The sequence below is a fragment of the Sciurus carolinensis genome, unplaced genomic scaffold (assembly GCF_902686445.1).
Source record: "Sciurus carolinensis unplaced genomic scaffold, mSciCar1.2, whole genome shotgun sequence".
NCBI classification, from domain to species: domain Eukaryota; kingdom Metazoa; phylum Chordata; class Mammalia; order Rodentia; family Sciuridae; genus Sciurus; species Sciurus carolinensis.
The window spans coordinates 34,880-54,190 of NW_025920223.1; positions in this window are offsets into that span (position 1 = coordinate 34,880).

Genomic DNA, 19,311 nt, shown 5'->3' on the forward strand with positions numbered 1-19,311 from the left:
AAAAAAAAAGCTGCATTCAAGAACCTGCCATTATGACTTCATTCATTTATAAATTTGATGTCACCTCCTATTATTCAGAAGACTTACTAGACTCAGTCTGAGCATGTGAAGACAAAAACCCTATGTATTCAGAAAATTTTAGGTAAGCATTGTCCAATACAGCACACAGCCAGTGAAGAGAAGCAGACTTAACCATCTGGTATGCCTTTTGTCTCTGGATCCTGCCAGTGTTGGTATCCATGTCTAGGCTCCCTCTTTCATTTTCAGGGGACCTGGTTTGCTCTGCTGTGCAGGTGCAGGAAGATCTATGAGGAGAACACTGAGACTGGCAAAAAGCCAATAAATGGTTAGTGTGCAGTGGCATCCTGAGACTAGGGGTGAGGCTGCTTGAAATTTACTGCAGTGACTATGTTGGGACCTGCAATTTAGGACTAGCATCTATATGGCAATCTCTAGTATCTGCAGGCCTGGGTGTTCCTCTGAGGCAGGTCAGCTCTGAATTCCCCACTGGCCAGTCAAGTGGAGTGTATGTCAGCACTAGACTGTGGGAGTCCTGTCCTATCCCTGCAGTGTATCTGCAGCCCCTACCTGAAGTTCTACATAAGCACATATGTGGCAGCATTCCAGCACCAGAATGTGTAATGAATTGAGGAGTGGGATAATCATCAGAATCACAACTCTACATATTAACTTTTTGCATGAGGGGGCTATGGTCTATAGGGGTCTCAGTTCTTTCTTCTGAGCTTGCTTTTCTTTCTTTTTTAGGGGGATGTTGGTACCATGGATTGAACCCAGAAATCCTTCACCACTGTGGCTACATCCCTCATACTTTTTATTTATTTATTTTTATTTTGAGACAGTTACTGAGTCTGGCCTTGAACTTGTGCCTCAGTTTTTTGAGTTGCTGGGATTATATGTGCATGCAACACTGCCTGTATCCTCCTTAATATTCTTAATAAATGGGAAACAAAATGTCAAATCCAGAACCCTAACTCCTAGCCTAAACATTTATGTATATATGTCAACAAACTCCTAAAATTCCAGTTCCCTGTCCATATTCCCAAGACAAATTCCCCTCTCCCCAATATTATCAATTGCTTTTGCCATATTACATTTGAAATAAGCTCAGTGTTTTTAAATTATTTTACCAATAACTGGATGGAACTTCTTAATGAATTTATTTTCTAGTTGGGTTCAGTGGCACATGCCTATAATTCCAGAGACTCAGGTGGCTAAGGCAAGAAGATTGCAATTTCAAGATCAACATTGGAATTTAGGTAGACTATAGGCAAGTTAGAAAGTCCTGTCTCAAAATTTTAAAACAAAGCCTGAGTATGAGCTCAGATTTAACATGATCCTCTGTCAAATCCCCAGTACCATAGAAAAAAATCAAAAGAAAATAACTTTTTGTTTGTTTATGAGCATTTCACATGATAGAAAATAGAGAAAAATCACTCAACCTTTACCAAAATATATGTGTTTCTGTCCTCCCTTTGTCTCTCCAAGTCAGGACAACTTGTCAGAATGTCTTTGTGCTGAGAGTCCCTCTTGTGGAATTTATGACAGAGGGTTCTCTTTCCCCTCCCTTGTATTTTTTTTTTTTTTGGTCCTGTGTTTTACAACTGTCTGATATGAGAATTCCACAGCTTGCACATCTAATGTTTCTGAGAGTCTAGTGAATATCAGTACTTGGGACTTTCCTTGTTAGAGAACAATATAAATTTAGGGAGTATAATTTCTCAAGGAAGTATCTAAGTGCCTTAAAGCTAGGAAAAGTCTCCTGTTGTATCCTTCATCCAAAAGGCACTTCAGTTGTTTTCTTATTTTGGCTATTATGAATGCTGCTACACTTAAGATGAGAATGCAACCATTTAACATACTAATTTTACCTATTTTGGAAATGCAACCAGAGTTAGTATTGTTAGTTATTAAGAACTTTCAATGCTTTTTTTTTTAATGGCTGTACCAAATTTATATTCTAACACACTGATAATGTGTTTCTTTCTTTCATATCCATATCATTGGAGTGCTACTTTCATTCAATTGTTTGATAGCCATTCTAACATCTGTGTTCAGGTTGCAGAAGGTCTTATATTTCAATGGTGCACTGAATTCCTGATGCAAGTTTGTTAGATTTCAGGTTGCCTTATACTTACTGGAAAAAGGTTATGTAAACCTTTTTAGAAATAAACAGAGATCTGTGCTTTTAACCCATTTTCTTCAATCCTGGAGGGGATTGTAGCCCATGGAAATGCTTGCACACTGATGCAAAGCCACTCCTTTGTGATCTTGGGAGATACACCATGCACATTTGGCATTGCTCCCAAAGCTTGGTGGTTTAGGATGTAGTCCATTGAATGGAAAAAGTTGAAGTTGGAAAAAATTTCTTATAGAAAGAAATGGCTAGGCTTGGAGTTATTACTGAATGGAGTTAGGGTAGAGGGCTCAGAAAGTGCTGAACTCCCACTTGAGTTGCCAGTTGGGGACTATTTCTCCTACTAACTCTTTGGTGCTGACTAGATAGAAGATCAACTGTTAACAACAATGTGCAGAGTATACTGACAAATTCCTTTTTGGGATAAATTGGGACCCTTGAAATTTTACTCCTCTTCTGCCCTGGTCACATGGAATAAAGCCCATGGATCTTGAATGGCTCTAGAAAAACACCCCTTTTTCTGGTCTTGATGCTTGTCTATATCTAGTCCCTTCCTCTGTGAGCACCAGATAAATTAATAAACTACAGGCAATTTAGAGTTAAATGTGTTATATTTATGACCACAATCAGTTTTCCTCTATTCATGGTGAGACCAGATTTAGGTATTCTGTCCCCATTATATGGTACATTGCTCAAGGAAGGCTAATGTCCAAGTGTATCCCAAATTAACCTACTCATCTGATGGTAGATTTTTTTTTCTTTTTGCTGTCCAATGTATATGACTCTGAATTCATTTTAAGAGGAACTCAAAGCAGTAGTAGATGTTTATTTGATGCATTCATGAATGGATGGAAAGTGACAAGGCTCATATTCTGCTGTATTTTGAAAATCATCCCTCTTAATATCTGCTTTTGGGGGAATGTTGGGGTATAATTCCAGTGTTACACACATTCTACACACAAGTCCTACCAGTGATCTTTGCCTGTTCTTATAACATCTGCCTTTAGGTTGGGTTGTAACATTCAAGCACATTAAATATTTTTCTTGATGTAGTTGGATTTTTATAGTTCCTTTCATTGCACTTAACAATAAAAATATTTACACACATATGAAATTTTCTGTATTGTGACTTCTTGGTCTTTAAATTACTGTGATAATGTAATTTGATAATATATATTAGTGTTAGGTAATGAATGATAGCTGTTACTTTTTCTCTTAGCTAATGTCATGTGTATTTAGCTCTCAGGAGAATTTTCGAATTTTTTGCTTTCCTTCCTTCTTTAATTAAAAGCAAAACATGGTTTCAATTTTGATGGAGTATTATAGATTAACTTGGGAAAAATGGTCATCTTTTTTAGTTTTATCTATACTTAGTGTAACTAATTCTTTTATATGCTCTTCTGTATTTTTATTTTCTCAAATTTTGCACACCTCCTTTTTAAATATGCTTACATATCAAATGTGACATTCATGTAACATTGATATAAAACATACATGGTATTTTATAGAATTTGTCAAACTGGATGTTCTATAACAAAAAAGTATCTTTCTTCTAAAAACCATTATTTCCCACAGTTTATTATTTATTTCTTCATAAATGTACATCCTCTTTAACCAGGCTCCTGGGTTTCAACTCTGGAGAAATATGGCTATATCCTCATATGTTCAGGTGCTGTAATTTCAGTCTGTTTCTGGTGGGGGTGTATCATGTACGTTGGATAGCAAAAGAGTTTCCACATCTTTCATGAGTGCATTTATTCCATGTTTATCAATACTATTTAGTTTTATGTTTTTTAGAAAAATTATTCATTCTATTGATGTATTTCAATTGCTCTACATTTTAACATATTATGCAGAAAATACTGAAAATACAATGTACTTTTTAAAACCAAAGATAAATATTGAATCCAAAGATAAACTATGTTTTACAGAATGGACCCTTTTCCCATAGTTAGTATTAAATTTTAAATATCTATTTCTTTTTTTAAAATAATTTTTAGATGTTGACAGACTTTTGTTTTTATTCATTTATTTATATGTGGTGCTGAGAATCAAACCTAGTGCCTCACACTTTCTAGGCAAGTGCTCTACATCTGAGCCACAACCCCAGCCTTACATATATATTTCTTTTATTAAAATGATTATTTTTGCATACTCCCTAAGTACATTTCCCTTACAAACAGCTCAGTAATTCTCAGAAACTGTTTCTAGAGGGTTGTTGTGAAAGAATGTGCACAACCAGAAAAGGGAGAAAGCAAAAAAAGTTTAAATCATGCACAATAGCTAGCATATCAAATACATTTAATAAAGTAATAATTTCATTGCAATATCAAGATTTCAAAGCAGAAATACTAACATTACATATAATGTACATATAAATTATATTTTAAGCTGAATTGAAACCACTTATATAAAGTTTCTGTTGTAATTTTGTGCATTTGGTGTTCTGTAAGCCTCTTGTAGTTGATTTTTCCATTTCATTCTTCAGGTTTGGTAAATTTGCTGATATTATTTCATTGAATATGTTGTTCAGTCCTTTGGTTTGTATCTTTGTGCTTTCCTCAATCCTGAAAATTATTAAATTTGGTCTTTTCATGATCTCTCATAGTTATTGAAGGTTCTGTTCATGATTTCTTACCATTTTTATTTGGTCAACTTTATTTTCAAGATTAAATATTTTGTCTTCATTGTTTGAGGTTCTGTCTTGCAAGTGATCTAGTCTGTTGATGATGATTTCAATTGAGTTTTTTATTTGGTTTATTGTTTCCTTCATTTCAAGGATTTCTGTTTGTTTGTTTTTTCCTCAGAATCTCTATCTTTTTGAGATGATCTTTTGCTTCTTACAGTTGCTCTTTCAATTGTTCATTGGAGTGATTATTCATTACCTGCATTTGCTGTCTTATCTCATCCTTTGCTTCATAAATCATTTTAATTAAGTATAATCTAAACTTCTTTTCTGATATTTATTTTACTGTGCTGTCACTGGATTCTATTAATATGGAATTTTGGTTTGTTTTGAACACTTCTCTTTTTTTTTCATGTCATTCATATATCTTCCCCTCTTGCAGTGCAGATCTGGGTTATTTCAGTTTTCCCCCTACATGCTCATAGTTACCCTGCAGGTTTCCAAAACCTCTTCTTTAAGGTGGATATCAATATTAGCAGTACCCAGTACAGATAATATGCAGCCCTAAACAAAATAGCCCCTATGAAGATGTTAACAATATTGTCATAGTAAATAGGATGTGTTCCGTCCAGCAGAACCAGTGCGAAGAAAGGAGACACCACCAATCTTGAGTTGATGAGATTTATTGCATCCTACCTGTTTTCCTGCCTCCTTTGTTCTGTTCTATCTCCCTTCTTCTTCCCTCTCCCCTCTCCTCCCCCTGACTCCTAGCTTATCAGCCAATTATAGCACAGCTTTCTCTCATGCAGGAGAGCATGCAGAGGAATGCCAACATAACACTATATAAATCACAAGCTGTCCACGTGTGGCATGATATTAGATAGCCAATCCTTGAGCTTGGTGTTAATGCATCATAAGTCTCCAAGGAAATAGTAAGCAAGCAGCCCTTTTGGGTACATCCTTATTTTGGTAGCCAGCATCCTTTGGCTCACTGCCAGGCACCATCTTATCCAAGATGGCCCTCAACAGTCTCCCCCTTTTTGTCATAAAAGGAAAAGGACAGTGACTGTGTTTGTCTTAGGAGCCAGAGTCAGACTTTATCCTTACCCGTCACTGGGAGTCAGAGAGCTGTTGGCATGCTTTGCTCCCTGTCTTAGGTTGGCATAAAATCCACCCTGTGCTTACCCATCTTTGACTACCAGTCCTGCAGTTGGGAGAGCCAAATCTGCAGATCAGAGTCTTGGTCCATGGCCATAAGGGCTTGCCATACCACTAAGGCTAGCCATCTTTGATAATTCCTTAGAGACAACAGATATGTGAGCAGCAGTGATAACAGCAAGAACAAAAATTCCATCATAGCAAAACTTCCCATCCATTGTTTACCAAATTGTAATGCTGACTGTAAGAAAGTAATGGCTACTGGCATATCCAGGACCTAGACCTGAGTAACTATGTATCACAAATATAGAATTTCTTAATAGGGTAGTCAAATTAGTAAACTCTTTTGTCCATGTCCCATTAAGCATGCTTCCAAGCTTTTTGGACAGATTTCATACAGCAGTGATATTAGAATAGGGTATAGGGTAACACATAGTGCTTGGGCATGCACTAGACAGCCCGTCTGTGCAGTAACAGTCAACAAGTCCACTTGTTCTTGTAGTAAGTCCACTCTTTGGTTTAGAATCAGGATTCCCGTGGTGAGATGTGCATTGATGTTTTTCTGGGCTGTCAATGCTTTGACAGTGGCTTGTGACAGACTGTTGAGCATGTGAGCAGTAGGACTAGTGGTTCCTAGGGCAAGTCCAGCAGTAGTGGCAGCAGTTGCAGCAGCCACTGCAGCAACAGCAATGGCTATAATAGCTGAGATACCAAAATCTCTTTTTGTTCTCACTGGTAGAAAATTTCACTCACTATTATTTAAGGTTACTGGAACTGGAATAAATTAGGAATCCTGGCAATCATGGCCAGAGGAAATAATGAAGCATTCCAACAACTAGATACATAACATGCTTGGTTAGCGCAGTTAAGGACCTCAGTATCATTATAATTGTTACTAGTAATGTTAATATTGAACTTAGAACTGTTAGAATGAACACAAACGGAGATGTGACACATACGGGAGAGGGGGGAAAGATTGATAAAAGAAGAGTATTGGCCTTGCACCTTGTATAACTATAAACAGGTGTATTACTTCCCTTTATATAGGCTTGCTTTTGACTGCACCTTTATTGAATGAGAGATTGCTTCCCTGTATCATGACAGTTTCTGAGGTGGCTAACCAGAGGAAGAAAAGACTACCTCTTAACTTGAAGTTTAGACTAGCATTAACTGACTTTACAGTGGAATCAACTAGTAGGTAAGGAATACCTAGAAATTCTGTACTAGGAAATATTTGATGGAAAACTTGTGCAACATGAGTGATAGGCAAGGGAACAGGCCATGTGGATAGCAGTCCCCAGAATGTATCTCCAAAAGTTTTATGAAAGGTTAACAGCAGTAGGCTTACCACCATCACCATCATTTTGTGTTTCAGTGCCATTTTCTTTCTCATGGATAATTCTTACCAAGCGCTCTGGGACCCAGATAGGTTATTGTTGGTCCTGATGAAAAACACAAACAGATCCTCTCCCCCAAATTAATACTGGGTCAGGTCCTTTCCAGGACTCAGTCAAGATGTCTTTCCACAGTGCTTGTGGATGACCACCAGACTTTCCACTAAAATGTCTACCAGCTGCTGTACAGTCCATAGCATCCAAATTTAAGAAATTGAGGGTGAATAAAGCAAGGTTAAGTCTGTTCTTGGGAGGGGCTAATGCCCCTATTCCCCTTTTTTGTTTAGTTAAGCAGACTTTTAATGTTTGATTAGCCCTTTCCATGATAACTTGTCCTTGTGGATTTTAGGGCAATCCTGTAGAATGATACAAATTAAACTTTGAGCAAAATTGTTGAAATTAATAAGAAGTATATGCAGACCCATTATCTGTTTTAATGGATTTTGGCTTTCCCACAGTAGCAAAGACTTGAAGGCAATGACTGATTACATCTTTTGTCTTTTCCCCCATATGGGCGGTAGCAAATATATATCCTGAGTAGGTACCTACATTTACATGGACAAATCTTAAAGTACCAAATTCAGGGATATGGGTGACATCCATCTGCCATAGATGATTTGGAAGGAGTCCTCTAGGATTGACTCCAAAATGAGGAAAAGATAAATGAGGCACACAGGCAGGACACTGTTTTACTATATTTCCAGCTTGCTCTTTTGTAATGTTATATTTTATCTTGAGAATAGTAGCATTGACATGAAAATCTTTATGGAAATTAATCTTTTTTTGTACAATATTAAACACATGAGGATCTCAAGTATCTGAGTCTGCAGTAGAATTTCCTTGAGCTAAAGGCCCAGGTAAGCCTGAATGTGCTCTAATATGGCCTATATAGAAAGGTTCTTTGCGAGCCCACAAAAGAGTTTGTACTTGATAAAAGCATTGTTGTAAGGTAGATTGAGGACTAATGGGTCCAGCTGTCTCAAGCTGTGGCACAAGCTGGGCAATATAGAGACTGTCAGTATAAATATTTAAAGGTTCCTCAGAAAATGTTTGTAAGGTAGTTATTATTGCTTCTAGTTCAATTTTTTTAGCAGACTTATGAGAAGAAATAATAGTCTGTACTTTATCAGAAATTACTGTAGATGTACCAGAGGAGGAGCCATCTTTAAAGATTGTTTTTGCTGCTGGGATAGGTTGAGCCTTAACAACCTGAGGGAAAATAACAGGATGTCTTTTGAAGAAACTGACAATAGGTGAACTTGGCAAGTGATTATCAAATGTGGCCATGGTGGAACAATAGACTATTGCCCAATCTTCATTATTGTTAACTAGTATTTTAATCTCTTTTGCTGTGTATGGGACAATAACTGTCTGAGGATGACCTCCAAAAATTTGAAGGACTGTCTTAAGTTCTAATGTAACTAGATTTGCTACCATCACAGGATACGAAGAAACAACATTTTTGGGGGACACTGGCAAATGGATCCATATTAGGAGTGCAGTTTATCAAAATAGACCTGTAGGAGTATATTCAGAATCTAACACTATGAGGTTAAAAGGCAAGGATAGATCAACTCTATCACTATGAGCATTTTTTAAAGCTTGTTCTACTATCTTTAAGGCTTTTCTACCTTCAGGAGTTAAATTTCTGGGGGATGTAGGGTCTGAATCTCCTTGGAGAATGTCAAACAGAGGCTTAAGTTGACCAGTGGTGATTCCCAAATTTGTCCTTATCCAATTTCTATCAACTATTACTTTTTGGAAATCTTTTAGAGTCTTAAGGTTTTTTGAGGCTAATTGAATTTTTTGTGGCCTAACACAGGTATCTAATATTTGATGCCCTAGAAAGGTAATAGGGCTGCGGGTTTGCACCTTTTCTGGGGCCACATGTAATTCCCATTTCCCTAGGGTCTCAATAATATTGTCAAATACCCCTAATAAATTCTCTTGTTCCCTATGAGCCAAAAGAATATCATCCATATAATGGAGACAATAAAGTTCTTTACAATTTTGTCTAATCTGTGATATAGCCTGGCCAACATATATTTGACACATAGTGGGACTATTTGCCATTCCTTGGGGAAGGACCACCCATTCGTATCTAGTATTAGGCCCTTCATTATTTAAAGAAGGAATGAAAAAGGCAAATCGAGGGCTATTCTCGGGATGCACAGGAATGGAAAAGAAACAATCTTTTATATCTATAGAGATGATATGATAATGTTTTGGAATAGAAGCTAATGATGGGAGACCCAGTTGCACTGGGCCCATAACTGAATACTGAAATTTATGGCTCTCAGATCTTGATGTACAATATTTCACCAAGTGCCTTCATTTTTGTTACCAGGGACTTAGACCTGGGACAGGTTGATTTGCCCCTTGTTGTTCTCCAGTCTTAGGTGTTTCCCTGGCTTTAATCCTGTGGGTCCTTCAGGGCAGTGTTTTCTGAAGTGTCCTTCTTGCCCACACTCAAAGCATGTTTTTTCTTTAGCTCTTGATTGCCCCTGATTTGTCCCATGAAGAGCAGCAGCTATTACTTGCCCTGTTATGACTGCATCATTGATATCCCTGCAGACCTTTATATAGGTTAAATCTTTATTTTTCCATGGTCTTATAGCTTCTTTACACCATCTATTTGCTTGCTCATAAGCTAATTGTTTTACTAAGGGCATTGCTTGTTCTGAATCCCCAAATATGCTAGCAGCCAAATTAATCTATCAACAAAATCTGCAAATGGTTTTTTACTTCCCTGAATAACCTTGGACAACTGTTCCTGCAAGTCTCCTGTCCCTTGGATTAATTTTCAGGCTTTAGTGGCAGCAGCAGCAATTTGTGCGTACACTACAGGATTGTAAATAATCTGCTGTTGAACACCTTCATAGTTTCCTTTTCCTGTTAGCATTTCTACATTTCTTTGGGGAAAGCCTGCAGCAGCATTATAGCATGCCATTTCTAATGAGGCTTCCTGTCATGCAGTTTTCCACACTAAGTACTGCCCCCCTGATAGTACAGCTTTACATAGCCTTTTCCAATCTTCCAGCACTAGACTTAGCCTTGCTACCTATTCCAACATACTAATTGTAAAGGGGGCCTGTGGGACATACGTAGTTACTGTTTCCTTAAATTTTTTTACTGTTTTGAAATCCAGAGGTTGTTGAAATCTTTGTCTATTTTGGTCCTCTAGCACAGGGAAAAATTGTGGGACTGCTGAGGTTTCTTTAATGGGGGTTTCCTCTACCAGGGTGAGAAACCCATGTGATTTATAGCATGAGCTAACTCCTCCCAAGGGTACTTTGGGTCATATAGGGGGCAGGATGCCTGGGGGGGAGGTGCTGCCTCCAGGAAGGAATTGGTGTTCCTTCCTGACATAACTGACGGGGGCAACTGTGTCCTTGATGCTCTTCTAATTCCTCCCTGTAAGTCCTTCCTCCTCTTCTTCCTCTTTATCAGAAATTACACTTATTTGTTCCTTTATCTCTTCCAAACACATATTTTTTTCTACTAAAGTTTTTATTCTGTCTTTTTCAGATGTTAGACATTCCTTAATGAGCTGCCACAAGGGAAAAGTACCTTTAGGTAATGGGGATTGCTTTCCTGCTTTGATAAGATCCTCTTTATGATGTTCCCATTGTGGAATATTTAGGACTCCTTCTTACAAAAACCAAGGACTAACCTTGGCCAGCATGGTTACATATGCTGTTACAGTAGATCATTTGACAGTAGTCCCATTAGCCTTAAGTACATCTTGTATGATTTCTATCATTTGATTCTTTGACACTTGTGACCCCATTCTGGAGTTATGAGACCTCCCTTTACTGGGTTATATGGCCTCCTTTACTGGGGTAATGTAGACTCCCTTTACTGAGGTATGTGGTCCCCTTCATGGGGACTGTGGGGTCCCTTTTGCCGGGACTGTGGGGTCCTTTTCACCAGAACTGTGGGGTCCCTTCACTGGGACTGTGGGGTCCTTTTCACCAGGACTGTGGGGTCCCTTTCACCAGGACTGTGGGGTCCTTTTCACCAGGACTGTGGGGTCTCTTCACCAGGACTCTGTGACCTCCCCCTTATACACTCTGGCCAGAGATTTCCAGGAGGTTATCCTACAGTTTTCCTATGGCTTACCTTAAGTTACTTAGTTTTCCTATGGCTTACCTTAAGTTACTTACCTGGGAGGACGCAGAAGGGGAAAGAAGTTCCCCATATGGGCCACCACTTGTTCCATCCAGTGGAACCGGCGCGGAGAAAGGAGACACCACCAATCTTTAGTTGATGAGATTTATTGCATCCTCCCTGTTTTCCTGCCTCCTTTGTTCTGTTCTATCTCCCTTCTTCTTCCCTCTCCCCTTCTCCTCCCCCTGGCTCCTAGCTTATCAGCCAATTATAGCACAGCTTTCTCTCATGCAGGAGAGCATGCAGAGGAATGCCAGCATAACACTATATAAATCACAAGCTGTTCATGTGTGGCATGATATTAGATAGCCAATCCTTGAGCTTGGTATTAACGGGTCATAAGTCTCCAAGGAAATAGTAAGCAAGCAGCCCTTTGGGTACATCCTTATTTTGGTAGCCAGCATCCTTTGGCTCACTGCCATGTGCCATCTTGTCCAAGATGGCCCTCAACAAGGATGAGTTCAAATATTATCTACAGTAAAACAAATAGTTTTGCAATGAGGTCTACAGTTTATAATGGTAGACAAAGAGGATGGGTATTAGTGTAGGATGTAACTGTTAGAAGGATAAGAAAAGAGTGTTTAGAAGTACTAAATTATAGGAAAGTGAAAACAGAATCAAAAGAAGTAAGTTGTTAGCATGAGAAAGCAGAGAAAGAGATTGTGAGGAAACAGATAAAAGGAAAATAGAGTGAGAAAAATAAAGAAATAAAAACAAAAATTTCAGAAAGGAGAAAAAATATACACTATAACAGTCATATATTATGCAAATCTTTCTGTCTTTAGTAGCCTGATGCCTGAGAGGTACCTGACAATGAGCTTCCTTTCACCAGGAGGCATCTCAGGATGGAATTGGCCCCACCTAATGATGGCAGTTTCCACTTTCAGGATAATCCAAAATGAATGCCCTGGCTTCCAAATGTGTTGGCAAATAGGGAACTGCAATGCTGGGTGTGGGTACAGATTCCATGTTGGATGCTGTAGGTTGTGCTAGGGGTCCTGGAGGTGGGGATGCAGTCGGTTATGCTAGGGATCCTGCAGGTCCTGACTGTTGTCCTAAAATGCAGCAGTCATGCACGTTTAACCAAACCTGTGACAGTGGACATCTAGGTAATAGCTGGCAGCTGGTGTTTTGCTGGTGGTCTGCAGTCAGTCTGCAGGCTACCAGCAGACCATCAGCAGGTGGACCTCATGTGGTGAGTGATGGGTAGATGAAAGGCAGGTGATGGGCAGGCAAGTGGCAGGCAAATTGGCAAATGGCAGAGGCAGCAGTGAGTGGGAGATCTGCACTCAAAAATTTGTCAATATGCTGGCAGACTGTGGGTGATTGAGGTGGACAAATGAGAAAAACAGCAGGTGATTGATAAGCAGCAAAGACTGCCTCACACAGAAACAGATTTTTCTCTGCTTGAAACCTGAGTTACGAAGTGACAAGGAATGTAGCCTCCCTCTAGTCTGCCATTTTGGGTCTCCTATTTTATTTTACATTACCTAATTTCTAAAGATGTTAAATTTTGGGTCTGTGGTTGTGGCTCAGTGGTACAGCGCTTGCCCAGCATGTGTGAGGCACTGACTTTGATTCTCAGCATTGTATATAAATGAATAATAAAAAAGATGTCATTTTTAATGTTTATTGAATACTTTGATATCTATCTCCTATTTAAAGTGATTATTCATGTGTCTTGTTGGCTTTTCTTTTGCAGTTTCTTTCTTACCTTCTTATAAGTGTTTGATTATATGGGAGGTAATTAGTTTTTTTAATCTGTCACTTCTTGAACCCTTCAATGGACTTATTTGAGAAATAGAATTTTAATTTTAATATTGTACAATTCATAAATCTAAAAATAATATTTTGTGTGACTTTGAAAAACAATAACCATTTGCTTTTTTCCCCCTTTTATAACATTGGGGATTGAAACCAGGGTGTCCTGATACCAATCTATATCCTCAGCTCTTTTTAAAATTTTATTTTCAGATGTGATTTTACTCAGCTGTTTGGGTTGGCCTTCAAATTGTGATCCTCCTACCTTAGCCTCCAGAGTACTGGATATTTTAAGTGTGTACCACCACATGCATCCTTTCTCACTCTTCTTTATTACAACTTGTGAATGCTTTATATTTTCTTTGATATTTCACTATTATTTAATTGTAATATTTATATTCAGTATTTAGTATGTGAAAATAAATTTTTATATGCTATGATGAAGGGTACAATAGCATTTTTATTATTACAAAAATATCTCAATATCCTAGCATCTTTTTTTGGAAAGAATGCCATTTTTCTTCTTCCCTGTACTGTAATCTCTATGATTTTTTTACTGTCTAATTAGCAAGTGACTTATTAAGCATTTTGTCTTTAGTTCTACCATTTGTTCATTTCATTATGAGGTCTACACTGGTTGCTATAACTTTATAACATCAGTCATGAGTGGTATCAGAGTGTTCTGGTCAGGGATATACTTCATGCACAACAATAGAAACAGAAAAAAGTCTAGTTACATAATAGTGTGTATTATCTAGATTCTTGCCATTACACTCAGATATTCAGAAAATGGCAGAATCATTTAGAACAACTTTCTACAATGTAATCCCATCAAGTGAGACATCATTTTATATATATGCATATGCTGGCAATTATATAGTACATAATTGACATAATTTTTACTTGTCAAATTTACCAGAGCTTTTTCAATTCCATTTGCTTTTGGAAAGCACCAACATTGACATTGATGATTCTTTATGTGGTATGGTCATTTTTAGTATCTTCTAATTTTGCTCTTTTGCTTAGGCTTTTCTTTCTCTACTCTTCTTTGTATAAAATTTACTTTTTCCAAAATATTGAGATTGATAATTTGATAATAAATTCTTAGTCATTTTTATGGCCATGAGAACAAAAAAATTATAAGTGGACCATGGATTGAAGAAAATATTTGATAACCACATATCTGAGAAAAGTTTAATATCAAAATATATGAAAATCATGCAACTCATCAAAAAAGAAAAATCAAAATAAAACTAATACTGTATGGTAAAATGCCTAAAAATCAAACAAATGTATAAAGTTATATAAAAGGTACTCAATATCATTATCAGAAAAATGCTATTCAAATTTATAATTTACTTTAGATTCTCTGTCTCATTTATCTCACAGAAATATGAGTGCTAAATATTGTATATTCTCCTTCTACACAGGGCATCCTGAGACAGTTGTCATTTCACAAAATGCAAAGTATTCATTTCTCCACATTATTACATTTTTTTTGTGTGTGTGCAGTGCTGGGGATAGAATCCAGGACCCTGTTCTTGTAAGGCAGGCACTTTACCAACTGAGCTATCTCCCCAGCCCACATTATTCCATCTTAATCTAGATAGTCATGAGTTTTGAAAATCAAATAAAGAATGAATAGAATGCACCAATCAACCTAGATGCAAGAAAATATAACAAAAGACCTAAAAAACAAAATTTAACTTAATTACAAATATTCTTATAAGAACCTGAAAAACTGTTCATGGGAGTGCATGCCAGTAGTTTCAGATACTGGTGAGGTTAAAGCAGGGGAATAATTTTACACCGAGGAATTTGAGGTTAATCTGGGCAGCACAGCAAGAACCTAGATCTAAAAGCAAACCAAACAACAAAAATTAAACAACAACCACATATTAAAAAAGAGTACATTCACTGACACTGATGATTTCATCCAAACTTTTAATGATAATTTATGATCACTTTTTAAAAAGAATAAAACCTTCTAATTCTTTCTACGAGGCAAGTTTACCAGATAAGACATCACAAGAAATAAAATTAAAAGCCATATTCCATTTTGGATATTGATTAAGATATTCAAAACTAATAGCAAACTGAAAGTAACTACCTAAAAAGGAAAGAATGTACCCCATGTTCAACAGGGACATCTCTCTAAATGTCATAATAGAGAAAGATTCCAAAAATAATTTTGACAGAGAAAAACTTTGGTAAATCTTATGCCAATGTATGTTAAAACCTATAGCAGATTACAACTGGAGGAAAATTCTTTTTCAATCCACAAAAGGGCCCCTGGGAACTATCTTCAGTTATTCTATTTCATTTTGAAAACCTAAGTGCTTCACAACTTAATTTGGGTAACAGGAAAAAATAGTATGATTTTCTGACTTCTACTACATATTATTCTGAGAATATCAAACATGGGTATTATACATCAAAAGAGAAATAGCCTATGCAAATGATAGTATACTTCATATAATATTTCTAAGAAAATTTTACACACTAACAAAACTAGTTTGGTAAGAATAGGTTACAAGGTCAACATAAATTTGTATAAATTACCCTAGCAATGAGTAATGTTAAATGGGGACAAAAACTATTCACAAATATAGGAAAAATAATTGGAAATAAAGGTAATGACTGAAAATTTAAGACCTGTCCACTGCAAAGTAAAAAGTAAAGGTAAAAATCAAATGCAAATAATATGGAAACAAATGGGAAAGTAGATAATATTCAATGATAACAAGTTTAATTTTGGTACAAGTCATAGTGTTCCCCAGTAGATCTGCAAATTCAACATAATTGGGTGCAAATGTCAAAGTCATTTTGTAGAAATTGGCCAACTGACACTAGTAATCATAAGATTATATGAAGAAAATAAAAATAAAATCAGTATTGAAGTAAAATATTGTTACTTTTAAGAAAAAAATTACTTTGTAAGCAAAATATGTCATGTCAAATATTGAATTTAAATATTTTTAAGATTACCAGTGAGTAGTATGCCTGAAGTGAGGGGGTCTGTGTCAACCTAGAGAAGAATTATGCTGAGAATGACATTTGTCATCACAGATATTACCTTCTGAGCATGAGAGAATTTGAAGTCCTTTCTTGATAACTTTCTTCTTCTTCCTAGATTTTTTGCATCTTTCCTACCATATTCTGTCTTTTGCATTTTACTCAAATCTAGTCCAGTGTGTATCATGCTTAGGTACAACTCTTTTTGGTAAGTCTCTACACTTAAAAAAAATAAGTCAGAAACCATCCATTATTTTTACATATGATTTTTCTCCTTTATACTTTGGAAGTTATTTTAGGACCTGATTAGTGTGTTCTTCCTATACTAGTTTGTATTAAGTATTTTCTCATTTGTATGCTATTATATCTTTATTTTAAAATCAGATTTATGTTTACTACTTCTCATGGAAAGCCAGATAACACATTTCAAATTTATTCAACTATTAAATAAATAGTCAATTGTTCAGGACCACATGTGTTTTAGGCAGGTTTGCATTATCAAAGGATGTGACAAGAACAATATAGAGGAGGAAACAATTATTTTGGCTCATGATTTCAGAGGTTCATTCCAGCACTAACTCCATAGCTTTGAGTCCAAAGTGAGATTTTACTGTAGTCAGTGGGATTGAGCCAGTTCAGTCAGGCCACAGCTCTTTGTTCCCAATTTATACCTGTAGTATATATGTATAGAAGACACTTAGCCAAACCTATCTGTTGTCTCCATTTATGGAAAGTGTGGCATTTGGCTTCTGTACTTTATTCTTTGCACTTTATGAAGATCATATTTTTTTCATTATGCAAGTATGAGAATTTATATCTTATGTGTATACATACTGATATATATGATACTTTTTGAACTTCTTCATTTCCCCATTTCTCCTCCATCCTTCTCTTCTCCTTATTGCTGGCTTCCACTCCCTTTTCACCTTTTCCTCTCCAGATCCCCTTAAATTCCTTTTCTTTTAATTTCCTACTCTCCTTCCCTTTTCTTTCCCTTTGTCTTTTTTTCCTCCCTTTCTATTTTTCTCTTTCCACTTTCCCTTCCTTTTTCTTCCTTATCCCTTATCTTCCATATTATTTTTATTTTTTTTATTTCAGAATGATTATTAAAATAATGCAAATAATATTTAGGACTACTTGCCTCCATCCACAAAATGACTATCTGTAGTAGTTTAGATTCACATTCTTTACAAGAGGAGGAAATATAGTTCTTGTATAGTTAATATTGTACATTTGAATACTTATAGTACCTTACTGTATATTTTTGGCTATCACAACTTCATTCATTTGAGAGTCACTGGAATTTATTGGCAAGAGCATTTTGTGTTCACTGTACAGACTGTATGGTTCTAGGTTCTTTGTCCATCATTTAGCAGGTATGAGCCATTGAACAAGTTGCTTAACTCTTTTCCTGTTTCAGTTTCCTAATCTAGAATAGAGATTAACAGTAGTACCTACTTAATATGCTTATTATGTACATTAAAATTCACAGTAAATTGATTCTACATAATGATAATCTACTATGAATTTCAAGAGAGCTAGAAGAAAGAGTTTTGAATATTTGTTTTTACATTAAAAGGACCTAAGTTTGAGGAAGGTGATATGCTTACCCTGATTTCAGCTTTCCACAATGTATACCTGTATTGAAACATCACATGGTACCCTACAAATATGTACAATTTCAATGCTTCAATTAAGGAATAAAAAAGCTTTAATATTTATAAAGTGGATCAAATGGTGCCTGATAAGTAGAAAGTGTTATATAAATACTTGATTAATACACATCTTAGGGTATTGTCAGAGTTAGAAAAGTGCTTGGTCCATGGTATGTACTCAATAAGCTACTTCTAAAATGTTACTAGTTGCCTCAGCATATTGATCCATTAGCAGGATAAATCAGTAAAATTGTGGTATTTGTTTTATTTGCTACTTGCAACTTAATAGAATTCAAATAGCCTTCAAGATGTTTTAGAAGATCAAAGATATATGATCTTTATATTGACTGATTTTCTTCTATTGTGGAGGGTCTTTGGCATAATTAAGTTCAACTTCAAGTAGGTTCCATGTATATGAATACCATTTTTAAGTGACACATCATACATGTTTTGTAAAAGTATTTTGTGACTGGTTTATATGTAAATACTGTATTATGAAACTATATGCTACTTAATATGTTTTTATAGTTTTATTAGTGAATGTCTAGAATTTCACTTTGTACTACTTCTAATTTGTTTTATAGATGTCTTTACAAACACCTGTGATTACTTCCTTAGGTTACTTTCTGGGAGAAAAATTGCTTTTTTTTCAATAAAACATATAACCATAGTTTTATAATTGTTTATTATACTAGACTTAATTATTAGTATGACTTTAAAGCAGTTATTAATTGTGACTTCTCATTGTTTAATTTTCATGACTGATAGGCTGAGAGTTAATCATAGTAAAATTCAAGGTCATAGGGCTGGGATTTCCTCTGTGATAGAGCACATTAGCCCTGGGCTTGATCTCCCACAGCACAGAAAAGAAAAAGAAAAAAGATGAAACTCAGGGTTATAAAGTATTCTTAAAATATGTTCTTCCACAAAGTTTACATTATATTCACTAATATTTGTTTAATTTTTCCTTCAAAAAAATCAAAACAGACAAGAACATTTTATGGTATGATTGTTGTTATGATCAAACCTGAGCATATTTAAACAGTCTATTGATATTGGATTCTCATTTCCCAGATTTTACCATTTATTTAAACTGTTTGTGACCTGACCTTTGGAGTTTTAGAAAAATCTTCAGGTGATTCTAATGAGCAATGACTTTTGGAAACCAGTGTGTTAATTAACATGAAGGGCATCTGTTTTAAACTATATGTAATATATATATATATATATATATATATATATATATATATGTGTATGTAAAAGTTAAAATTATATTTTTTTCTTTCTTTTCTTTTTTTTGGGTACCAGGCATTGAACCTAGGGCTGCTTAACCACTGAGTCACACCCCCAACCCTGTTTGTTTGTTTGTTTGCTTAT